This window comes from Vespa velutina, chromosome 17 (genome assembly GCF_912470025.1).
Source record: "Vespa velutina chromosome 17, iVesVel2.1, whole genome shotgun sequence".
NCBI classification, from domain to species: domain Eukaryota; kingdom Metazoa; phylum Arthropoda; class Insecta; order Hymenoptera; family Vespidae; genus Vespa; species Vespa velutina.
In genome coordinates, this window is record NC_062204.1 from 343488 (window position 1) to 371430 (window position 27943).

The following is a 27943-nucleotide window of genomic DNA, read 5'->3' on the forward strand; positions in this document are numbered from 1 at the left end:
TGAGGTTCCTTTTACATTTGATGCTTTATTACGTTGCTTTTATGAAAAAGAAATTATATCAGTTGGTTTATAAATTTACGATGATATTATGAATGATACGATAATACTATTGAATCGTGTGTATCAATAAGAACGATCGAATTATTTCGGTATGATATTTAAAACACCAATACACGGAACTGTATATTTGTATATTTTTTTATCACATGTGTTTTGAATGGATATTGAGGACAGCTGTATCGATTGGACATGTGACTTTCTATACATAAATCTCACTATACACAAATGTAATATCCGGCCTATTGCAATGTACTGTCTTATCAATTACTATTATGCGGTTGTAATATAATTTGTAATTTGCAGAACTCAATACTGTATATTTATAGTAAGGTACTTGTTCTTTAAGAAGATTGTTGTGTTCGGTCAATTCTCGGTGGATTATGATGTCTACGTTTGTGACAGTAAAGATAATCGATCTGTGAGAGTCTACTGTATGGTCTCATAATATACTGACAACCCAAATGTAATCCATTTGTATCGATTTTACTGTGAAATATGTTCTTAAAAAGTTCTAATCTGAGTATTGTACAAATTTTTTTGTACAAGTGCATTCGAGGCTATCTTCATTTTTTACATTTTTTGGATTATCCTTATAGCAATTATTCTGTCCTGATCCAGTATATTGAGTACTCCTTATTCGAGATGTATTATCGTTCGTAAATCCATTTTCGTATTTCTTCTAATGCATATAAGCTATATTATTGATGACATTCAACGCGATAAGTCACTAGACAAAATTCTATTTGCATTTTTGCTAATTCTATTTGCTAATTTTAGATTGCATATAACCATCTATCATCATAAAGAAATCATTATCATCAAGTTATCTTTAAAGAAATCGATAGAATTTTATATTTTTTATTTATTTAGTAATATCAATTAATGGGTATATATTTTTTGTTTAAATAAATTCTATATTATTTAGCTAACTCATATTTGTATGCACACTGATGCATTGAGTTACACGATTTGATCCCATAATTGTTATTTCACGATCTCAAGCTGATAAAATGTGTGGTTTATTATGTCGAGGTCCTAATAAACAAAAGACTCTAAATCATACAAAAAACTTGCCGTTATAATACATTTTTAATAAGTCATTTGAATAATTCAATTTCTTAAAAATATATTCTACCTATAAGCAATAAGCAATTCTTGATTGATTCGGTGATAGTAGTAAAACTAGACCGATCTTCCGGGTATTGATGCCAACAATGCGTCATTATTCTGTAAATTGAATCTGGCCAACGGGTGGCTTTTCCAAACCAGTGTTTTCCCCCACCAGCCGTTAGCATTGACATTACTTCACGATTGGCACGATTAATATATGGCATGTATCCAAAAGACATAATTTCCCAGAGAAGGAAACAGAAAGTCTAACAAATCAAAATCATTACATCATTTATTATTTGTATCTGTAAAATACAGACAATATAAACATTACTTAAATTAGAGAGATCATCTATTAAAATGACGCCATAAAATTAATCTTGATATAAAATCAGTCTGATATAAAATTTTATTTATAAGTTATTTAATTTTTTATGGATCAAAATGTTAATAATAATAGTAATACATAATGAATGTTTGAAATCATTTTCTTGAAAAACATTGTCATTGAAACTCACCAGATGTCATATTTTGTAATAAATATATCATCTAGAAAAATTTCTCATGATGTCAATTTGATAGGTAACATATTTATACCGTTTTTCATGTAATAATCTTTTTTATAAATATCTCTAACTATATCAAAGTGCGTGTTGTTTACTATACAATCAGATCCTTTGTAGGTGAATATAAAATTTTCATCACGATGTATGAAACGTGTCTCTTTCACGTATTTACAATCATTCGCAACATTGTAGCCACAGATAATCAAATCATACATAGTTAACGTAGTAGAACGATCCTGATGATAATAATTCATGAAGTTAATAAATAAATTGATTTTTCCCTTTTTTCTTTTTATTAAATGGACACATAAATTATAGATTAACTCACCGGTCTTCGTCTTTCTTCACGAAGGAAATTTTTCACCAGCTAATAATTCTAATACGAATTCTATCTTGGGTGCCTGTCGAAAAAGACTCCAATAAAATGTAATATGTTGGGATGCCTGATTTTACTCATGATAAAGCCTTCCATCATGAAATCATCTTTAGCTTGAGATGTTATCTACGAGAGTAGAATTTTAATAGCTACTGAGTGCTCGTTGCTATATTTTGAAAGATTTCACCAAAAGCATTTTGTTCAGGTGGTCTATTTGCATTATAAGTTTATTTCATTATTGAATGATTCTTTCATCCAAAGAAATGAAATATTAACTTTACCAAAGAGATATATAAATATATTCATGTAGAATCTAAGGTAAACCTATAAAACTATATATGTTTCTAATGAATCCGTAATTCGGATTAAACTTGGTCATTATCGTGTTTGAGATAGCTTCCAAGACTGTGAACTCCATACCATTTTCAAACATCACTTGCCGATATTATAAAAGATTTTTTCGATTCTGACAGCGATTATCTATGGGATAAAATTTATGAAGATTAGATATTATAACATATCGATTTTCATCTTTGAAAGAAAATTTTAATCACTTACAAAGCAGCAGACAAAATCCAGTGAAAGTAAGTAATAAAATCGTACTAGCGATTATTAACAAAATTATAAATGGTTGGTAAGAAACCTTTGAGTTATCAGGAACTATAATATTAAGTTCCCGTTAGAAAATATCTATTTCTAATAATAATGATTACATAATAATGATAATTAAATATTAGTAACGTATCATTTACTGGTACATGATCTGGAATCACTGCTGAGGATCCAAGCTGGTAGACACAAAAACCTTGTTGTTAGATATAAATCAGGAACAACACAACGAAAATTGCAACCATAACTTCTTGTGGTAACTATTATGTAAACTTCACCAGATTTAGGATTCATCAACTGAAAGTGAACGTGTAGTAGAATAAAGACAGCATAAGAATATCCACCGTAACATTCACAGAAATGTTTTAACCAGTATTATTTTTTTGTATAATATTAAGAATACAATAGCTTATCTATTTCGAAATGATCTAAATTTGCAAGAAATCTTTCCAACTCGTTAATCCAAATGAGAATTAAAATTTGTCGAATATATAAATTATTAGACGAAAATATCAAATAAAAAATATCAAATTTTATTAGAATCCAAAATCATTTGAATTAAATTCTATTAAAATCTATATTTATTTTTTTAGATTGAGAATCTTAAAAAGAATTTGTTAGTAAAGGGAAAAACTTATCTTTACCCATATAACCTTCACCTTCACCTCCTGCTAAACAGTCACTACAATTGCCACCAAATCAGCTATTATCGTAACCTTCTTTTTTCGATCTACAGCCAGCATTACCAGTTCTTCCAAAAATTAAATGTTTTTCGTGTACTTTTTGGGACATAAAATATGCGTCATCCCAAACATTAAGATTTCATCAATTTATTTTTCTTTTTATCAATTGCAATACTTATGTATCTGGTAATCGATAAGTCAGCATTAATTGATCTTTCAGGATGGGAAAGTAGCACCTTTCCCATATTGTTTACTATCATCCTTGGATTGTCTTACACATAATCCTAATCCATCGCGACCAACAGCGATGAGCAACAATTGCTGTTCATCATTGTTTTTTAGCTGTGAATTAATGTTAATTTTAACGTAAGATTTCCTTCGCGTCACATTTGATCTGCAATGCAATTCCACGCAATATTTTCGTTTACCCGAAATTTATTTTCATTCTAAATGCACGATACATAAATTTCTTGAAACATAAACTCAAGGTCCTGTATTTTTTCTTACCACTCAGGATATATAGATAACCGGAAATTTAGACTAAAAAACATTTTCTAAACGATACGATATGTTTTTTCTTGAATAAAGATAAATCCTTATATCCTAAAATTTTTGAACTATCTTTTTCATCAAGATTCAAATATCAGATTTTCCCCAAATTCCTTTCATTCATCAACATTATTAGATTTTCCTTTTAATTCTTAAAAATAATCGTGCGCATTCTTATACTTATTCTTTGACATCCTTCACATATTCATATACTTACACTTTAACATTCTCTTCATTCTTTTGGTTATTTCTGCCTTAAGCGCGAAACAAGAATTTAATAATTCAAATTCTTAGTTATATGGGAATTTCGTGTAAATACAAACGTGTTCGTGTTTCACGCATAATAAAACGTTTTCTTACAGTGAAGATATAAGTATTATTACTACCGATTTCTGCCTTCATTTCTTCACTATCGTGCAATTTCAATGTCCTATATAATTCATGCAATAAAATGTTTTCTCAAATTTGAATAGAATATTCTTCTGCCATTTCTAAATTTTAAAAATTGGTTAATAGTTTTTTATAATTTCGTGTATTTGAAAACATCTTATCTCTATTTTCCTAATTATTTTATACGAAAGAGTGCATATTAAATGATTACGATTACGATTATAATTATACTATGCCATATTATTCTTCTTATTTGGAAAAACATTTCAATTACATCGTTTAATCGTAATAAATAATAAATAATTTATTACTAGAAGAAATTACTTTATCAACTGAACGTTATGAAGAAATAATGTAATAAGAATCGAATGAATCCTTAATAAATGTTTATTTTAGGACACCCGTCAATTTCAGGCTGTCCAAACATGCAATGATCACTCTTTTCTAATTCAATGATACTTCGTACAAATGCATCTAATGTATTTACTTCCCGTATCGGTAGCACTTCGCTCACCACATGCACCCATTTCAATTAAATTATTAAAAAGAAAAAAAAATGATTACGTGGATAAAGAAACTTGTATTACTTAATTAACCATATATAGCAAAGTTTCTTACGTATAGTATTCACTATATCATGTAGTCCACTTCTAAATAGTTAGATAAAATCTTCTTGAGAAAAATTCGATGATACTTGAATCAACTGGACGTCAGTTCTATTATTTTCCTCTATGTTTTACAGTTGGACGTATTCGGTTGATAACACTATAAATAACGATATGAATGACTGAGCAAATACGAAAAAATGAATATTTGATCTTTACGCTCGTTAGAAATGAAACTTGTGAAATCAATGTAATTGTACATTTATTTTTTCGTAAGAATATTTCAATTTAATGTGATAATATTTATTTATACATACTATTTTTATGTATCTTTTATATTTCTTTATACAACATTTTTGTAGACATATTATTATCCAACTTGAAAAATTTTAATTTACACCATATAGCATTGCTAGCGATTTGTTTATAAATTGAAATAGCTCCAACGGGAAGCAATTGTTGCCTACAATAATGATCTTTATTCTATTAAAATTTGTAACGTAATTGTCGAAAATTTGTTTAACTATTGAATCAATTTATAACAACAATTCAACAATGACTATACTGATTTTATCTATTATCAGCAATTGAACATACTTCAAAAGTGCTTTATATTGCTATTTTACTTCAATAGATAATAGCATTAACCTTGAGACAAGTATTTTCAAAGCGTTATGAACACTTACAGTGATTGTATCATCAATTGTCACTTGATTATAGCATAAATTGCTACTGCACCCTTGCCAGTTGTTGTGTAAATAATATAAATATTACAATAATCGTGTAATAATTATACATTTGTTCAGCTTTATTAATTCTGTTAATTAATATCATTTAAAATTAATATAATATTAAATACAAAACGATACAATAATTATTAGAATATAAATCAAAAATATATAACGCGTCACTAAACACAGGGAAAAAAACGTTTATGTGAAATATGTGAACTCACTTCACTAACTATTTCCGTACTATATTAATTGCAAAATTAATGATGATAATAATTGCAAAAAATACATGGAATGTAAATCTTAATTCGTATCATACTAATCTTATTATTCGTCTATTGCGTATTTATATCTGATTTTTTGATTACTGGTCTCGGCGATGTTTACTAACGAACTAACGAACGGAATGTACTCGATTGACTCAACAGTTTTGCTCTACAATAAATCTTCTTATTATTTGATTAAGCTTTCTTAATTAATCATCTTTACATATAAATGGAATAAAACAAATGTCACAAAAATAAGAGTTTAACTAGTATTAATGCTTCCTTGATGCTTCAAGCGCGTATGTCTCGCAGATGATACAATCGCATGATTCGGTGAGTGAACACCATACTATCAGTTCTAACTTCGATGATTCGAATTAATCAATTTCCGAAGTGAACTAGAATACTCTTTTGAGCTCTTATTGAGAAGGCAAATATTCAGTGTTTTTGATAAGTAATAACTCGCTTAAATTCGTACATTCGAATTATAGTTCTGCTATTTGTCATTAAAAGGATTTAAGATAATTAAAATATCACTTATGCCAGAATCGTTCTGTTAATTTTCTAATAGATTGTTAATAATTAATCGATTATCTTCTATCTCCAAGAATGACTACATTAGTATATATCGATTTCATAGTTTCATAGTTTCATTTATATCGAAATATCGATTTCAAAGTTTCAAGTCTTGAAAATTTTGATAAATTATGACTTCACGAGTCTATGAGTATCACCTTTGTAGTAAGTAATAATGGACTCTTTTTGTGATCATTATAATATATCGAATCTTATACCGTTACATGTTCATTACTTATTTAATAAAAAGATTTTTGGAAATGAAATTTTTATAGTATGAGCTTCTTAGTGAGTTAACTAAAAAGAACGAGATATCTTAAATGTCTATATAAGTATATTTATAACAAAGATATATTATATTTATACAATCGATGATGCCGTTCGTTCCCTCATTAGTACATTGAAAATCGAAATGAGGTCTTTATAATTGAAAGTGTCGTAACATGCATTACAAGTTCAATCCTTTTGATCGTATTTTGTCTTTCTTTATCTATTTTTCTTTAATCTTTGTCGTTTATTTTTCCTCAGAATTTCGATTGCGCTCTTATAAATCTAGGCCTCTAGAATAGCGAGTATAAATTGATAAGAAGATGAAACAGGAATAAAGTAAAACGAAAAAAGGTTAAATGGAAACAAAACGAAAAAAAGAACGGCATGAGAGAGGCAGAGAGATAGGAGTGAGATAGAGCATAAGTTGCACGTTTTACTTTGCCGGATATAGTCTTCAAGAGGACAATTTATTATAACTATCTCCTCCAAATATATTCTGTTCGACGGTTGTTACTATACTGGCAAATTCGAGTCGCTGAATTCGGTCGTCGAATTTATTTAATCTTTCGTTATTATTTTTTAATCTTTCGTTAATCAAAATCTTGGACCTTAATTTGTAAAACGATGTTTTTAATGTATGAACAAATTTGAAAAGCGTGATTGTGATCTTATATTAATATCTTATATTAATAATATATTTAAACAAATTATCGCTTAAATCTTATCTGAATTTAGAAGTTTTGAAGATATGAATATTTTCATATTTTTTCAAAGTCTTTTATCTATCAAAAATCATGCCGGAAATAAATGCGTTGGCCAGATAAAGTATTTATAGTCAGCAATCTTGAGTTTCTGTCGGCTTGCGTTATGCAATGAGGAATTGTCATAAATATTTGTTTATAAAGAATCCTATTCGATTATTTTTATCAAGGGCGGATTTTCCCTTTTTATCTGTTGTGAGGGCTAGAGTTGAAAGAAATAAGCACAGAAAGCGAAACATTTCTTTAAAATATGTTTCGCACTTTAAAAAAATATATTTAAACTGCATCATCAATCAACTGCACATAGTTAGTGGCAATTGATAGTGATCATTCAATCTTAAACTAGTGAAGTATATGAACCTATTAATGTTGTGCTGTCACAACAGATTTGAAAATTGAATAAAGATGAAGAAAGGCACCTCCGATGACTTTGACCTTGACCTTGACATATGTTCTTATGACGTCTTCATATGAAAATTGTTCTATTTAAATGTATTATTGAATTTATATGTTAACACATTTTGCACTGGTCACGTAAAAGTATGTCTTTTTCATATTGCCATTTAACTATCGATTACGTAAAAATATGTTTTTCAATGTAATCATAACTTAACACTTTGCTAAAATTTCAAACCAAATTATTAAGTACTTTTTCAATTATAACAATTTTTCTAAAATGCAATTATAAATCAAAACATAAAAATTATTGTCGATGGTTAAGCAAGTCTTATAGATGCGGTGCAAAATGTGTTAAGAAATACTATGAATTATTTCATGTTGGCTTCTCTTTTTAAAGGAGAGCCAACACCAGCTTTCCAATTCGAACTTTAAAAATAAACTATATGAAAGAGTGGCGAGTATTTTGCTTCTTGGCGCAACTCTTTTCCATGAAAACTTAAGAAGTTTCGACAGTGAAGAAAATATATCTATTGAAGGAAGATCCGTGTTATTTTGATCGATCGTTGACTCCGGAAATCCGAACTATTCTACCATTTACTAATCATGTAAATGATATAATCATTGTTCTAATTGAAAAATTTAAATATAATGCCCAAGAGCTTTTCGAACATAAGATCTTTCACTGATTTGGCCAATGATCACAATAATTTATCGATTTTATCGGCAATTTCTGTTTCTTGCATTCTATGTGCTCGAGATGTTCGATGAAAAAAAAATTACATAAAAAGTGGACAAAAGTTCTAATGATTTACGTGATTCCATTGAAATTCCGGTTTCAAAAGCTCTTAATCTTACGTATTTACGTAATATGGATATTGGACTTGAAGACAGTGATTCTCAGTGAATCAGAATTATAACGATTAGTAAATCTCTGCGAATATCTGGCGATACATTTAAAAATGAAAACCTCGGAATTTCTAATATTGATACTTCCAATCCAGTTTTAAATCGACGCGTTTCTGTGAAACTCATTTCATTGTATATCTCAAATTTCTCCTATAGTATTTCTCGACTTATAGCATCTCTCGATTTGAATGCGAATCAGGAAATTACGGCTTACGTCAGACAGACATTTAAAATTAAATATCTCGATAATAGAATCAGACAGATAACGTTAGTAGGCTCTGTGAACGCACTTTTCACTCTGTCATATTTATATTCTTCCTTGGTGGTAGTGTTATCTTTATGACAAGATAAAATGTGGAAATGTGTCATTTTGACAGTAATGCCTTGATGCAAAGTGATTTAAACGACCGCAGAATAATGTTTTCTATCATTTTAATGTTAAAAAATTCATTTACTGGTTCCAAATAAAAGTTATGTAGTATAAAAGCTATCGTTAATTAAAAATATTATATACATTATAAACATTCTACATTATAATATTAAAATCAATAGTTGTGTGTTACAATTCAGAAAACTAGAATTGATAGTCATAAGGATATCTTATTCGCGACTATTTATTTTTATTGATTGATGGTCTTATTTAGGAATAGATGAAAAATATAAAATGTTTTATCTGAACATTCCTTTATTTTCGGAAAATTTAGTACGCGTTTGAATAATAGATATTAGCTACAATCTTCTCGTTGGTTATTGGGTTTTTCCAAGTTCCCAAAATAAAGTGAGTCCGCATATGGGCCGACGACGACTTCTCCTTTGGAATCGCTTAAAAAAAGATAAATTTTGGTTACATTTATCTGTTTCAAACAAGACGATATAAATGACTAATTATTAATGAAATCTCATTTTTTCTTTATATCGATTTAGTATTTCATACAAATTATAATTTTATAAAATCAATAAGATTAAATCCTAAATTGTAAAAATAATAAAATCGATATAATAAAAATCGGAATAATAATAAATGCGAACATTACGAACTGTTGATATAATTGAACGATAGAAAGACGAGGAGAAATAAAAACAGACGAAAACAAAAGGAACAATTCGTGTTTGTCATCATGTCTCATTAGTGTTAAGTATACCTATCTGTAGATGAAGACACGTTTTGAGAATTTATGCGTAAAGTCATTACGCGAAGTGATACATGGATTGCAGCCAAAATGGAAAATAGAAATCATTGTGAGATACTAACTAGTGTAAATTGAATGTATCAAACTTTGTTTTGTTAAATGATATATATATATATATATATATCATTTGAACTATACAAAAAGTAGCTTTGAGAAATCTGGCAGATTAATAGTGTGAAAAAGAACTCATATTATGATTTTTTTGAAAAGAATAAATTAATTGATTATGTTCGTTTACATTGATTCAATAAAAAAAAATTCTCAATATTATTCAGCCTCAAACCTAAGATTATTTAATCATAAATCTATAGATGTTTTCCATTCTACTAAAACATTGCTTTTTTATGTCTCAATATATGAGACATATACTATATAAAATATAAAGGGAATTATGCATTTTTCTAAAATTTAATAACATTTCTGAAATTAAGACCCATTAGCATAAACAACTGAACACGAATTTTTTTATTTTTATTAAAAAGTCATCTATCCAAAGTTCATTAAAATTCTCAGGTGAGTTATCGTAGTTCTTCCGTGTAACATTGCGAAATATGTTTTCTCGCTTTTGAAATGGATTAAAAAATCTAAGAATCATTTTACACACACATACAAGCAAACAATCGTTTATTTCATAGAAGCAAAACATTTAAGCATGCATATGAAAATTTAGCAGTGGAGGTATGGATTTATTTTCTTTCATGGCATGTATCAAGAGACACTTTTATACAAAACTTATTTTTTACGAAGAATATCGAAAGCAGTGTTTTCACTAATAATGAATAATTATTGATCGATTATAATGAACAAAAAATGAAGGTTTAAACAAGGAGAATATTTTTTTCAATGTTAGAAAAAGCTTTATTTCTAAAGCATAGAAAATCCGAAAAATACGATTTTTTGATGTCATGTTTTTCAAAGAAAATATAGCTTCTTCAAAAATTCGAAAAAGTCATCTGCTCTTTTAAAACTCCATCTTTAAAACGAGATCTTATTCAATGCGATAAATCACAGAACGAAATTCAATCTTTCTTTGCTGCACGTGACCATTAATTAACGCAGTCTATAAAGAAATCGATAGAATTTTGTATTTTTTACTTATTTAATGATGCCAAACAATGAATATATATTTTTTGTTTAAACAAATTATATGTTATTTAATTATAATTATTTACATCTAAATGTACATTGATACATTTTGTTTCAGGATTCAATCTCATAATTGTTATTTTACGATCTCAAATTGATAAAATTTTATAATTCGGTGTTGCATGGTTTATTAGGACGGGATTATAATGAATAAAAGACACTATAAATTATAAAAAGAAATTCTACGTTATAATTAATTTTTAATAAGTCATTTGAATAATTCAATTTCTTAAAAATATACTCTATATGCACAAAAAAATCAATTCTTTCGATAGTGATCGTAAAACTAGGCCGATCTTCCGGACGTTGATGCCAACAACGTGTTATTAGACTATAAATTGAATCGAGACAACCAGCTAGCTTTTTCAAATGATCAACAGATGTTGATATTACCTTCGATCATTGATCATTGAAATTATCTTCTGATTGACACAGCCGGTATATGGCATATGTCCAAAAGACATCACTTCTCAGAGAAGAACACCAAAAGCCATTCAAATTAATATCATCACATCATTTATTAGTTATATCTGTAAAAGTCAGATAGTATAAACTTATGACTAATGATCGTTTATTACAATGATTCCGTAACATTAATCTTGGAAATCTAAAATCTGATATAAAATTTTATTTATAAATATATATATATATATATATATATATAAATAAAAAATATATATATATATATATTTATAAATAAATATATATATAAATTTAATATATTACTTTAAAAATTTAATATATAACTTTATGTAATAATCACTTCTGTAAATATCTCTAACCATATCAAAGTTTGTAATTGTGTCTTCAACATGCAAGTGTCTCTTTCATGTACTTACAACTATTGTTGTAAGGCTGATCATACATAGTTAACGTGGTAGGAAGCTCCTGATGATTATAATCCCGGACGTGAATAAATAAATAGTTTATTTTCATTTTTCTTGTCACATAGATACAAATTAGAGACTAACTCACAGGACTTGGTATTTTTTCTCGAAAAAAATAATTCAAATCACTACCAGTTAATAATTCTAATACGATATATTTTGGATGCCTGTCGAAAGAGACTCCGATAAAATGTACTATGTTGGGACGGCTGCCTTCCATCATGAAATCAACTTCGACTTGGGATATTGCCAACGAGGGTAGAGTTTTAACAGCTACCGGATGATTCTTGTTATATCTTGAAAGACAACGCCGAAAGTACCTTGTCTAAGTGGTCTACTTGTATCATAAATTTATTTAATTTTTGAAAATTCTTTCATCTCTTTTATTCAAAAGAATAAAATACTAACTTCACTAAAGAGATATATATATTCACATGGAATCTGAAGTAAATCAATAAAACTCTATTAGTTCTTAGTGAATTCATAATTCGGATTAAACTCAGTCATCATCGTGTTTGAGATAATTTCTAAAGGTATCTTGATCAATTCAATATCGTTTACGATCGTCATTTAACGAAGTCATATAAAAGACTTTCAATTCTGACAGCGTTTGTTTACGAGATAAAATTTATGAAGATCAGATATTATAATATATCGATTTTTATTTTTGAAAAAAGATTTGATCGCTAACGAAGCAGCAAGCAAAATTCAATGAAAGCTAATAATAAAATCATACTAATGATTATATCAACTAAATCATAAAAAACTTTTGAGTCAATAAGCACTACAATAGACATAAATTTTCATTAAAAAATATTTACTTCTAATAATAATTATTATATATTAATCTAGGATAATTTTTTTCGCCTGGTAGATATAGACTAGCGAAACTTGGATTATTTACTCTTAATTAATAATCATTTTATTAATGAATGTATTACAATAGTTACAATTCTCTACGCTTAGATCGTTTTTCTCATGATCGTTCTTTACTCTGCGTTTGGTCCACTCAGGACTTTTTCTCATTACTTTTCACTTAATCTACTCAAGATTGTCCTCTGTTGTTCTTTTTCTTATATCTACCCCGTAGCCTTTCTTATCTCCACTTATATTCGTGCATATGCATTCGATAATTGCTACCGTTTTTTATCCTATTCATTACTTTGTCTCTCTTGTTGCTTTGTTGCCTATCTCACTCATGCAACACTTTCATCTCATTCTCACCTCCAATATCTTAGCCTCCTCTTTTTCTTCCATAAACAAATATCTCACAAAGAGCAGATCATACTTTCGTTCTAGTGTCTCATACACATACACACATACATCTAACTAACGCTAGAACTTTCCATCTTTTATTTAACTGCCGATCGATTTATCTCATACGCATATACACACACAACTAATGCTAGAACCTTTCATCTCACATTAATGATAATTAAATATTAATAATACGTTACTTATTGATACAGGATTTGGAATCACGCTTGAGAACATATTTAATGGACAGAGATCTTTTATTTCATTTAGATATTGATCGAGAGCAACGCAAAGAAAATCACAAACATAACTAGATATTATGCAAACTTTACCAGATTCAGGTCCAGGTCCAGGTTGAAAATAAACGTGTAATAAAGCAGGTGAAACGTAAAAATACTTATCTTCAACATTACCAAAAGTGTACGCCTTTCTGCATGATATTAAAAATAGAATAAAAAAGATAGTAATACTTCGAAATAATTTATATTTGTAAGAAAATTCTCCGAATCTGTTAATCTAAATGAAAATTAAGATTTTTTAAATATATATCGAATTTTATCAGAGGTAAAAATCATTTGCATTAAATTCTATTCAAGTCTGTATTTATATCTTAAGAATCATAAAAAGAAATTAGCTAGTAAGGAGTTGCTAGTTACCTTTACCTATATAACCTTCGCCCCTATCATCATCTTCGACAAATCTGTCATTAATGTAACTTTCTTTACAATTAATCAGCATTTTTCTCTAGAAGCCAAAGAAATTGCAGATGCTATTTATAATATACTGTTCGAACTTTCCAATCACCACCAGGACCTGTTCGAATCAAATTTATATCGTTAAAGAAAATGAATATTTTCAGCACATTTAACTTAATATCATTTGTCAATTGCAATACTTGTATTTTCAGTAATCATCAAAATTAAATGATCTTTCAGGTGAAGCAGCACATTTTCTATCATTATCCACGGATTTTCATACACCTAGTCTTAATCCAACACTATTTTAATAATTTTAATTAAAGTTGTATCGCGTTTAATCTCGTCGCATTTGATCATTTATTTATAATGAAGATATAGGTAGCGTCATCATCGCCATCTCCACCATTTATTACCTCTATTTTTGTCATTTGATGGCATACTGCCTGCCTCTGATAGTCCATTGGATAGAACTTGATTCTCCTTCATTTCCATTTTCTAATTCTGCAAATTAGTTAATAGTTTTTTACCATTTTGACTATTTGAAAATGCTTTATATTTATTTATCTCATATGAAAAAAGTATATGGATGTATTAATTGATTACGATTTATTATTATACTGTATCACATTATTATTCTTATATTTCGATCATATCATTTAATCCCAATAAACAATGAATAACTTATTGTTAGATTTTATCAACTGAATGTTACGGAGAAATGATATAAGAAGAATTGAATGAAATTTTAGTAAATGTTTAGCTTAGGATATGCGTCAATTTCAGATTATCCAAATATAAAATAAACTTTTTTAGTTCAATGATACTTCAAATAAGTGCACCCAATATATTTCCCATACTGGCAGCATCTCGCCTACCACATGCACCCATTCCAATTACATTATTAAAAAAGGAAATAAGATTACATGGATAAAGAAACGTATTTTACTTACTTAACGATATACAGCAGAGCTTCTGACTATAATATCCACGTGCAATTCACATCTGAATTTTAGTTAGATTAAAAACAATCTTCCTGATGATATTTTAACCAACTCGACGTCAGTCCTATTATTTTCCTCCATATATTATTTTAAAGTCAGATGTGCCAATGTTGGTGTCAGTAGCACCACAAGTAGTGATGATTGAGAAAATATGAAAAAAATATCAATTTAAAATGAAATGTCAATAAATGGTTGATTCAAAATCTACTTCGATTTCATTTGTTTCATTAACGAAATCAATGTACTGCTTTGGTATTCCTTCAGACTCTATTTTTAGGATTATAATAATCAGAAGTTTCAGCGACTTCTCGTAGTACTCGTAAATATTTCAATATGAATGGTATGAAAATAAAGAAAATAAATAGATAAAGATTGCATCGAAAATTTCTAACCAATTTAAAAATCAATTACTTTTACTCGAGACTTTTTAAATTAATTTTTTTTAGATTATGACATTGCAAGTTTAGGAATTTTTGGCCCATCCCGTAGTATTTATAGCTTAAGTATACCGAACCATTCTAGATTAAGAGGAATATCATCAATAATTGTATGACATTTTGAAATACATTCCTTATTTGCCTCAAGTTGCAAAAAATACCTGGAATATAAATATTAACTCGTATCATGCTAATCTTATCTTTACTATCCCTCTATTGCGTATCTATATTTGATTTCTGGAAGATAAACTGACTGGGTATCCTAATCGTCGTTTTTATCACCATAATAGTTTAAAATTATTTTGATACGATTTTACTTGAACCAAGTATAATCCGAGAGAACTTCTCTGTATATCGTAATAATGATAAAAAAAATCGGATCTATAATAAATAATAAATAAAAAATAGATTGAAAATTAGAGATTTACTCTTGAATAATATTTGAATTATATATTTATTTGACAGATTTGATAATAAGGACTATCAACGTTATTATTATAAGGTAGTGTTAGATTAAGTTGTGTTGGATAAAGTATACTACAGTAGGCTGTAGTATACTTTAACTACCATATTCTATTCCTGTTACTATATTTATATAATAGAAGAATCTTAGAATAGAACTATCAAATGATTAAGTATTGTTACCAGCCGGCCTAGAGGAAGTCGGATTAAGCTCGGAACTAGTAGGCCATTTCTAAGCATCGAGAGAATTTGACTTATAATAACGGATTGTCGTCGATTTTCAATTTTGAAAACCTGAGAGAACGTGACTCATAAACATTCCGAAATATTTATATATTTTCTTAAGAGAGTTCGTAAAGCTGTTAATTATACATAAGTAGTTCTTTTTTTTATTATTAAAGTTTATTTAGGTTCAAACGCGTGGTTTTACGTAACAGTATTTCTGAAAATATTTAAATTAACTACTATGATTAATATTAATTATTATTAGCTATTATGTTCTTAAATTAACTACTATTTAAATTAATTTAAATGTGTTTCAATAAATCAATAAAAAATAACCTGTTTTATCGTGATAGATATGATCGGAAAGTATCGTTGTTCTTTCCTTTTATGTTAAATCAGAATGAAAAATCTAATTCAATGGACTTCCTCGAAGATTTATCCAATTACACAAGTCATCTTCGAAGTTATATCTTGAATAAAGCAACATTTTGTCTGAAATTTATCATTCGATTATCAAATTATCTTTGAGACGAAAGAAAAAGAAAAGAAACAAAGAGAGTTTCTAAGCTGACCAATCGAGCCATTTATCTTCTGCATCAGTATAATTCTTCGTCAGATCACATATACGTGTCTAGTTAAGAAAGAATCATTGTTACAAAGCAGCATGTATAATGAAACATTCTTAACAATTATGATCGATCTTTGATATTGTAAATTACGTAGAAATATCTTTCAACTTGAAATTATTATAGTAGACAGTTATGGAATACAATATTAGAAAAACAAGAATACCGTTATATTTGATAAAAAAGTATTCGTTACATTTGACGCCTCTCTGACGTAATTATCGTCTCCAGCTGGCCGGACTCGTCAGATTAACAGTTACAGTGCCTAATTCAAACCGCCTGGCTTTGATTATTATTCCGTGATTTCATTCAGTGAACTATCCTTAAATCCTTTTATCCTATAATAACTGTCATGATTAACAAATAATATTTAAATTTATTATAAAGAAAAAGAAATCATTTACCTTCGAGAATCACTCAAGATTTAATACTAAAAAACTAAAAAAATGCTCCTTTCTTCCTTCTTTTCGAATAATAATTGAGTCATAAGTTCTTCGTTCAAAATGTGAGAAAAGAATGGATAATGAGTAAGAATAGGGATTGAATTCCATCTAAAAGTTCACTAATTTACTCTTTTAATCGTATTAATACGCTGAATTTCTTTTTTTGTAATTTTATTTAAAAGGATTAAAATTTATTCAAAATTACATACCAATACTCAAGAGAAATAAATAGAATATTTATATATTTTCTTAAAAGAGTTTGTAAAGCTGTTAATTGTATATAAGTTGGTCTTTTTTGGTTATTAAAGTTTGTATAGGTTCAAACGCGTGGTTTTACGTAACAGTATTTCTAAAAAGATTTAAATTAATCTTACTATATTTCGATAAATCAACAAAGAATAACCCATTTTATCGTGATACGTATGATCAGAAAGTATCGTTGTATAAGCTTATTATAGTCTCATTTAAGTCTTCGGTCTCGTTGATGGTTCCTAATGAACTAGCAAACAGAATGTATTCAGTTGATTTTAAAATGTTCTAAATTAACCATCCACATTGCGCATATGTATTACGCAACATTATTAATTGAGCCTTCGAAAAAATAAAAAAAATGTCAGGAATAGAAATTTAACTATAGTATTAATGCTTCGTTGAAGCTATAGGCGCGTGTGCCTCGTGAATCAGCAGATGACGCAATCACATGATTGAGGAAGGGAGTACCGTACTAGCCGGCCTGATTTCGATGAGTCGAATTAATTGGTTAGTTCCGGAGTGAACCTGGAATACTTCCACTAAGAAGGTAGAAGAATAGTATTTTTAACAAAAAATAACTCGCTAGCTCAAGTTAAAACTTAAAGGATCAAACACACCAAAATTATTCTGTTAATTTTCTAATAAACTGTCATCTACTTAATCAATTATCTTCTATTTGCAAGAATGACGGCACTAATACAATTTTCTAAGAAGTATCGATAAAAAGTATTGAAATATCGAAATTTTCAAGGTTGTAAGAGAGCAATAAATCGCGAATTCAGAGATAATATAATCTGGCAAAGTAATATCGTGAATCTTTTTACAGTATGTATGAAGAAATTCAATTTTCTTTTAATATATATACTTTTAACTTCCGCTTCTTAAAATCCTCCGAAGTGTGAACAAAACGTGAAAAAAGTCCAAATTACGTCATCTGTCGCAAATATAAATTATCGTCTTTTATAAGGCTATTCTTTATCCCTGATTATATAATAATAACACGTCAACAATGAAAGCAGCCGTAATTCTTAACTGATTTTAATGAACTAAGTCTCATTTTAAAGACATAAGTTTAAACTAGGTTCTCATTTTTTCAGATTTTTGAGAAAGTTTTATTTACTTTGAAAAAAATTGTCTTAAAAAATTGAGAAGAATTCGTACATAAAAATAAAGTTTTTTTTTTTAAATTCCCGAGGTTAAATAATTCTGTTGGTTGTTTTTTATTGTATCGATGTAAACAAATATAATCAACTAATTTATTTTTTTTCCTTAATAGTTTATTAAGACTATTATATATTATTATTCAATCTCTTATATTTATTTCCTTCACTGATGATTGACATGTGTTCCGCGGTAATCTTTGCTAGATAGAATACAGCAGTTATACAATTTAAAGAAGTATAATTTTAAATATAAAATAAATACATTAAAAATAATAATTAATGAATATATATTTATATATTATATATTATTATTATAAAAATCAAAATACGACTTCATTTCGACAATATTTATGAGGTTTCTTCACCCAAAACTATAAAATCTTTTTTATGGTTTCCTCTATAGGAGTAATTTACTATTACTACTACTATTATTGTAATAATAATATATAATATAATAATATAATAATAAGAACAATGATACAAAGAAGGAAAAGAAAATACTTATATTATATACATTATGTACATATAAAATGACGATAATATATAATAACGAAAGAAGAAAAATTTCATATGATGATTTTTAATTTATATTAAAATAATATAATACATAAATAATCGTTAATTATTAGATTGTCCGAAAAGTTCGTGCCAATTTTGTTATTACACTATTTATCAAAAATCGGCACGAACTTTCCGGAAAACTCAATATTTTTCATAAAACATGCGATAAAATCTTGTTTTTTGTTTCACAAATTTATATACTAATTATATATGTGCCAATTATATTTATTATTTTCTATGTATTTATCGCGAAACAAATGTAATAAATTAATTTGTTTATATTTATAAATGTAATAAATTATTTATCGCGATTATGTAATAAATACATAAGCTTATGGTTCGATACGATAGATGCATGGTGATGACAGTTTTCCATGCTTGCACTTGTTTTCATATTTTGTCCGTACATGTTGCTGAAGTTATCGTGTGTTTGTGTGTATGTTACTATGTGTACGTTTGGAATGAAAGATAATGAAGTTATCTTTTCAGTTATACGAATATTTGATCTATTTTCGATCGACACTCTAGAAATTGGTCCCACTGTTTAAATTCTAAAATTTTAATGGAACATCTTATTTTACTTTATAGAATATATGAATATTAATAATAAATAAATTAAACAAGTAAATATAAGAATTTAAAAAAAAAACAAAACAAGTATTTATTCTAAAATTTTAATTATGTAAAACAAAACAAAACATATAAAAATATTCATAATTTTTCACGAAACACATAGACTTTTCGCGAAACACTAGGGATCTGCGAAAGATAATTTGAGAAGAGTCTTAATATAATAAGTCTCGAGTTTTTTCTAATTTTCAAGTAACAATAAACTTTCTGTGCACGATGTAATGAATCTTGCATCATCACATTTTTATTATTTTATTGCCTAACCATTTTTTTGAAACTTTTATAGCGAGAATAAATTAAGAAAAGATGAAACAGAAAAAGGTGAGACGGAAATGAACCGAAAAATAAAACTATATGGAAGAAAGAAACAAACAGAGATAAGATAATAGGAAGTGAGATAAAGCATAAGCTGGACGTTAATGATTTTCTTAAGTATAAAAGGAAGATAGAAAGAGAGAGAAAAAGATAGAACATAATATTGCGACAAATTGTATATGTAATATTCTGTATATGTTCTCATTTTATCTCTCTCTATCTCTCTTCTTTCTCACACATACACACACATACATATTCCTAATGTTTCTCTGACTCATATTTTGTCTCTAGAATTTTTCTTATTTCTTCTCCTATCTGCTGAATTATGTGCTTGTTAATGCATCTGAAGCCTCATTTTACAATTAGCTAAATGTCTTATGATGACAAAATCGTTGGACTAATATCAGCGTGTCCGATAGTGAAGAGCGTATAAAAATAGATCAATTTATATTTTTCATAATATATAATATTTAATTACAATTTTATTGAAAAAATTAATAAAAATAAAGAAAAAATATTTTTATTAGAAAATCTAGATAATTTTTTTGTTAATACTATCTGTGTGTGTGTGTGTACATGGGTACAACGTGCATGTATATATGTATGTTAATACAAGAATATTTTACATTAGTAAAAAAAAAGAGAATTATATTACAAGAATTAATAATTTTGCTTTATATTTTAATAAATGTTATAATATTGGAATGCTATGCATCATATTTCTATTTGATTTGAAAAAAACGAAATATGCAATTTCTAAATAAACGTTAATGTTCTTCTCATATTCGATTCGACATTATATATATTGGGTCGTTCGGAAAGTCATTTCGTTTTTTTTGTGAAAATGAAAGACAATTTTCGTATAATGAACAAATATTTTATTAAATTATATATTGGCCATTCTGGTCCAATACCTTTTGCCATCTTTCTGATGGCAAAATGAAATTAGAATGAAAACGAAATTACTTTCCGAACATCCCAATATATTACTTTTTTTGCATCTAGTTAAAACAATTCATTATAATGGTTATAATATTATTTAATAACAAATCTCTACGTATATATATATATATATATATATATATATATATATATATATATATATATAAATAATCGAATAATGTATATATCGGAATAATAACGAAATACGTATGAACATCGAGTTAATAATAGCAAATAATATAAGAACTAAAATAGCCTAAAAGAGTTGTATTTAAAATAGTTAGCTGTATTTAAAATAGCCTAAAAGAGTTAACGTGCAAGAAGACTAGAAAAACGTATCCGTTAAGTTTCAAGAAAAAACGAAATAACAAAAAAAATTAATCATTAACAGATAGACGTGCTATAATAAACATTACGTTATTCTGAATGATAATTATTACTGACTATAATGAATGATAAATGTTTAACTAAATTTATTCATTATAAGCATATCTGCATAAAAGCATAAAATTTATGCAGTGCGTTACAAGAGTTTACACCATAAATTCTTTAAGTAGCAATTTTTATCCGATTTTGATAATCAATAATTCATCCAAAAGATAAAAGTTTTCTATACGAGATTATCGTTTCTAATTTTCAAAACAGATTTTCATTTGCCTGAAAATTACTATTAAAAATTACTTATTTTTTAAACATAAATTTTGCAAATAAAATAACATTTTTTGGACATGATTATCTCGTGTAAAAAATCTTTATCTTTCAAAAGAGTCTTTGATCATCAAAATTGGACAAAAATTGTAACTAAAAGAATTCATGACGTCAATTTTTTCAAATGCATAGGAAGAAAACCCTCTTAAAGAGCAATTCTCAAGATTTCCTTGTCAAAATCAAACTTTCTTTTTCTTAGGAAAATAATTATCTTAAAAATCTATTATTAGTAAAAAACGATCATTTCATATTTATATATAATCTCATTAAAGATACTTCCTTAAAATTTGTGGATGATCAATGTCCATCTGATGATATTGAAATAATCCGATTAATTTTATTGGTCTATACGTATGCGCTAACTTTGGGTCTTATTTTCTCACCGATCTTAGATGAATCAGGAAACTCTAACCATATTCGTGTCACATTAATATCTATGTGAACTAATTTCCTCATAACATCGTTAGTTAACACGTTGCCGCAAATAACGGCTATAGCCGTCCGATTTTTGGCGATATATAAGCAAATAACAGCTGTAGTCGTCTTACACATGACGACTGACGCTCAATTTCATATGGCAGTCATAAACAATTAAAAAAAAAATGTCTTTCTGAGCACAATCGTCAAATTAAAAGTGTGCAGCAATGTATTAAATCATCAGAGAAAGATCAATGCTGATTGCAATCGTGTATGATTTGTACAGCTTAAGTATAATTTCATGTGGTAACCCATCAATGTCAATGACTGACATTTTATGTAACTTTTGTCGTACAGATTACTTCCTGTTCTGTACTATGATATGTAAACATATGTTGCTACTGAGACTACTTTATTCTCGGCAACATTAGAATAGTCTTTTCTTTGAAGAAGAATCATGATTCAATTAATCGTACTTTACTCTCTACCAGTTGTATGCTATTCTTAATTTTCATTAAGAATGAAAAAGTTTGATTTGATTGCCACATGACTTGCTCCAATTCGAAAAATTTAAGTTTACGCCATAGAGTAGAGCCAACAATTTGCCATTAGATTTGTCTATAAATTGAAGTTGCTCGAAGCAATTCAAAAACGAGGAGGTAATTTATTGTAATAAAAATTATATCTATTTGTTTTTATAGTTTTCGTTTCATTTATTCTATAAAATTGATTTTTTCTTTGCTTTATAAATCAGTAATTCCGCAAAATTATTCATTGTCGTTATTTTGTGAATTTCACCACATTATCAATTACTTTTCCTTGACTTAATCGATCGTGACTCGATACGCATCAAATTAAATACAAAAGTAATGCATTTTGGAAGAAATACCGTGCTTGGAATATGAACGATAAGTGAAAACATGAACTAACACTCTTCTGCAAGTAAGATTCAGAATTTTCCTCCTTTCAGGGTGACTCGTGAGGGTGGAGTTTTGACAAGATTCTCAACACAAAATTGAAAAAAAATAATTCCACCTTGTTTTAATCTATGAAAATATAATGATAAGGAAGGATCAAGGTTTTGAATTGAAATGTTCATTTAAATGAATATTTAGATAGTATTCAAAAGTATTTAAAATTATCTTACGTGTTTATCTAATATGGATACTAAAAATGAATCGAACATTTCCATTTATAATTTTTATTCCTGTATACTGTACTCACAGTATTCAACGAAGACAGTGATTCTTATATTAAGTTAACCAGGATTATATCGATTAATAAATCTTTACGAATATCTAAATATAGTGATAAATTTAAAATGAAAACACCAGTATTCGATCTAATATTGATACTTCCAATCTAGTGACAAATCAGTGCGTTCCTGTGAAACATTTTTGATTGTACAATATCTCAAATTTCTCCAATGCGATTTATAGCATTTCTCGATTTGAATGTGAGTTTGCGATTCACATGTGAGATCGAGAAAACGTTTAAAATTAAATATTCTGGAAAAAGAATCAGACTTTAGCTTGATGGTATCGATAATTAGAGCTTATTCAAAAAAAGACTAGAAGAAAACATTCCATTTTGTATCTTTTCTATGAATACAGACATAACGTATAATGAGTATAGTGCTCAAGAATTTTCCTTCAAGATATTCATCAATAAGCTATTAACCGAGTTAAAAGTTTAGAATTAAATCCAAATTCTTGTATAGTGATGTATGTGTCTTTCTGCGGACGAATAGTTTTGTCACGTATCGAGTGAATTTCTTGTTGAGTACGATTATCAATGATGTAAATAAAATCCGTTTCATTTGTAGCGTCATAATTTTTTTCTAATAAAAAGCATATTCAATGAATCAAACGTTTGATCACTCTGCCAGGAATTGTAATCTTTAAACAATTTGTAATCTTTTAAAACAAAATGTATCAAATATAACGATAATCGCATAATTAAGTACTCATTAGTACAAATTTTTTGCCAATAAATTTGTACTAATGAGAAGATAATAACATTGATATTAAACAGATTGCATTGAAAAATGCCGATGCGATGATATGAGATTTACGATCGCTCTTCTTCTCCTATTCTTTTACTTATCCCCACCCTTAGAAGATCGATCACCGACGCTCGGTGAAATTCTGGCTTTCTTCCCACTCCCTCTCTATCTTCCGGTCTTCCAAATATCAGCAAAATGGGAATAAAAATTAATACATATTCGGCTTGCTAATTCGATGAAGAAATTTAACTTATTGGTTGACACGAATAATATATTGATCTTAGTACAAAAACTTTGTCTTTACTATACGGAACTTGACAAATTTCAAGTAATCTGGAAATAATTTTAGACTCTTATATAATCGATATTCATTTGAAAAATTTCTACGAAATTTCTTTGGAAAGCTTGTTTGATTATTCCAAAAAGTTGCAAGCTATTACTTATTTTATTCAAATCCCAGATTGAAATACCCTTAATCATGGAAACTTAACTTGAACAAAGATTAAGTTTCTTTATACTCAGCTATAGTATCGTGGTATAGTATAATGACTATATCACGTGGAGGTAAGATGATATAGCAATATTAATTAATAATAATATTAATTTATCTGTTGTTCGCAGCAACTTTAAGTTCACAAATGAAGTATGCTTTATTGAATTGAAGAATTGTAGTTCAATGTACTGATTTCTGTTAATGATATTTCGAATATTGGTATGAGCAACACCTGACGAGATAAATAAATTTGAAATAAAAGCGCAATACGAGAATTCAGTTCATAATGAAACGTATAGTCTTACGTTATTAAATACGAAACGAATTGACAATATCTTACTATTTTAATAAAATATATAATATCTTAATATTTTAATAAAGAATTTTTTTTTTTATTTATTATACAATATACACTACTTTATTTCGTGTTGTCGAGATCAATTCATCATGTGATTCCATCAATTCAAATTTTTAAGTGATTTTGAGATTCAAAAAAATAATCAGTTTATAAGAGAAATTTGATGATAAATCAAGATAACATGAGACCAAGAGTAAAAACTATAAATATTAAATTGATTTGCTAAGAAAAAAATGCTCTGTGGAATCTTCGACAACTTAAGATGAAGCAAATTCGAAGAGTCGAATGTTTCTTTAAAATTATAGGATCGTTGCAATTGCAACGAAAATTTCTGAATCTACTAGGTGGAGGTTTCTTGCAGATGATTACATTTTTGAGAATTATTGTTAAGAATAAATAAATTATAAGGTGGCATTTGAACTTGGCCAAAATTGAAAGCTATAAGAAAATTCTAGAAACATCAATAGGAGAATTTTCGAGAGGCGATGTCCTTTCAACAACCGATGAGTCATCGTTATAATTAAAATAAGCTTTATACATAAATCTTATCTCTTGACCTTGAAAATAAAGTTGTGTATTAGCGAATCTATTAATTCAGACGGATACAAATTGTAAAATTCGATTGATGAAATTTAACAATTTTCTGGATTAATATCAAAATAATCGCGAAATAATATCTATCGAAGAATTTTAACTTCAACGTTTAAAAAAGTTCGGGTTTAATATGACAAAGTACAATCAGGCTTGGAATTATTGTATTTCGTGCAAAGCAGAAGAATCTGATTTTGAAAACAATTATTATATTTACTTTATGTTGATTACAAAAATTATCAATGGGATGATGGGATACCTCGCTGTTCGATCAGACTCATAAGACAAGCCACTTATTTGTCTAATAGCGTCTAAGTTAGATAAAGTTAGTAGGAACAATCAGTAAAGGATACTGCAATGCCTAAATATAAAGAATTTGTTGACTTTTTATGAGAAAGATGACAAATTTTAGTAACGTTCAATTCTGAATTTAAAAATCAAAATAAATGTAATGTAAGATGCATCAAAAAACTGATAAAAACAATCAGGTAAATTTTATCTAAACAAACAATTAAATATGTCATATGCTATTTGTAAGAGAAATCATTACATTCAAATTTTCTTTAAGATTTATAAAAATCTTTCTGAGTTAGAAAATACAAATAAAAGAAAAATACAGATAGCGTGATCATTTGGTAAATGAGTGTAAGGCATGTTTAATTTGTAATAAATGTCATCATACATTGTTACATACAGATTCTAGAACAGAGTTCAGATCAGAATAGAGTAAAAAAAAGTAAAAATGTAAATCACGCTAAGGGTTATTATATTTTTAATTTATTAATTGTTGACTTGATTAATAGTAACGGAGGTCAACGTGTATGTAGAGTTTTTCTCGACAATAGGCTCCAACCTAATATCATAACTAAAAAGTTAATAAAAAGATTGAACCTAAAGAAAAAAAAAAAAAAGAAGTTTAAGAGTTTTAAATAATCAAGATAAATAGCACCGAATGGAGAGGAATGAAATTGGAATTTCAAAATTTTAATTATTCTACAAAACTCACATTCTTAGTACTTTCTGAAATCACGGATAATTTCCTTTCTGTTCTTATATACAAGGAATATCTTAAAATTCTTAGTTACACTTGATTATTAGATTCTATATTTAATTAACTCATAAAGGTTGAAAAACTTACAGAAGCTAGGATATTTTTCAATATTTTATACAATGGTAAAATCCCTCTCGCTCTACCAATATTAAAAGATTTTTTGCGTTAGAGAAGTAATTAGAGCAGAATTCCAAACTAAAGGAACAATATCTTCGTCTTATGGAGAAATATGAAGATCTAAAGCAAATGGAGCAAGTTTCGGCTACAAATAAGGAGGTATATTACATACCACATTATGTAGTAATTAAGGAGTCTAGTGTAACAACAAAATTCAAAGTGGTATTTGATACCTCTGCAAAATTCAATACAGGAGTTCATCCAGATAATAGAAGCTATTAGAAAATTTTATGGAGATTTATTAGAAAGAAGATACTAAAAGTTTATCAGTTTAATACTATAACTTATAGAACATTAACAATGCCATTTCTAGTAACACGCTATTTGAAGCAACTAGCTGATGAAAGTAGCCGCAATGCTCAAGAATTTTTTATTGGATGATCTATTGACGAGAGTCAGTATTTATAGAAAAAGCTAAACAGTTGAGAAATGAACTCATACAACTTATCAAGAAAGTAGGACTACGTCTTCGTAAATAAAGATCAATGAAAACATATTGAAAATATATCAAACTGATCGAATGTTATACAATAGAAATTATGTTAGGATGGAACAACAAAAACATTTTATTTTGGCCTTGCGGTTCCAAGGTCGAACCATCAAGCAGAATCTATCAGCTAGGATTCCATAGATATGGATAAATGCTTACTTATGATCAAATACTTAGCATCAAATCAAAGATTAATCCTGTTCCATTCTGTCACAAATAAGTTGTATAGCCCATTAGAACATCTAGCATAGGTCATCGTATTTGCAAAGATTATATTGTATGATGTATGGAAATTCAATTTAGGATAGGATGATCCTATTCCATAAGAGTTATCTACATCATAGCAAAAATTTCGAGATTAAGTAAAACTGATAAACAGCTGAAATCTTCCTAAGTAAATTAAAGTTAATAACTTTAGGGAACCTTAACTCCATGGATTATCTGGCGCAAACGAGAAGGTTTATGACGCTTGCATTTATTTAGTATCAGTAAATGAAAATTTTTGTATATTATCTTTTGTATCTATTGTATATTATGTGTTCTGATAAATTCTATGCGCGC

At 27.7% G+C, this 27943-nt stretch overlaps 3 long non-coding RNA genes across 4 annotated transcripts in view; 1 reads left to right on the forward strand and 2 right to left on the reverse strand.

Annotated features, from left to right (window-relative positions):
- The window catches only part of LOC124955071, a 53353-nt gene that overhangs the window by 4999 nt on the left and 20411 nt on the right, over nucleotides 1-27943 (forward strand). The window contains exon 3 of one of the 2 annotated variants that reach the window (XR_007102748.1): nucleotides 13608-14122. The exons of the other annotated variant lie outside the window; for it this stretch is intronic. This is a non-coding gene — a long non-coding RNA (uncharacterized LOC124955071). Of the gene's footprint in view, nucleotides 1-13607; nucleotides 14123-27943 lie in introns of those variants that run through there. 2 annotated transcript variants of the gene reach the window in all.
- On the reverse strand, nucleotides 1446-3722 carry LOC124955070. Its single transcript, XR_007102746.1, has 4 exons — nucleotides 3366-3722; nucleotides 2671-3018; nucleotides 2065-2592; nucleotides 1446-1972 (listed from the first exon to the last, which is right to left on the reverse strand). It is a non-coding gene; the product is annotated as an uncharacterized LOC124955070 (long non-coding RNA).
- Nucleotides 9561-12259, reverse strand: LOC124955072. The gene is made up of 3 exons (XR_007102749.1): nucleotides 12033-12259; nucleotides 11587-11723; nucleotides 9561-9679 (listed from the first exon to the last, which is right to left on the reverse strand). It is a non-coding gene; the product is annotated as an uncharacterized LOC124955072 (long non-coding RNA).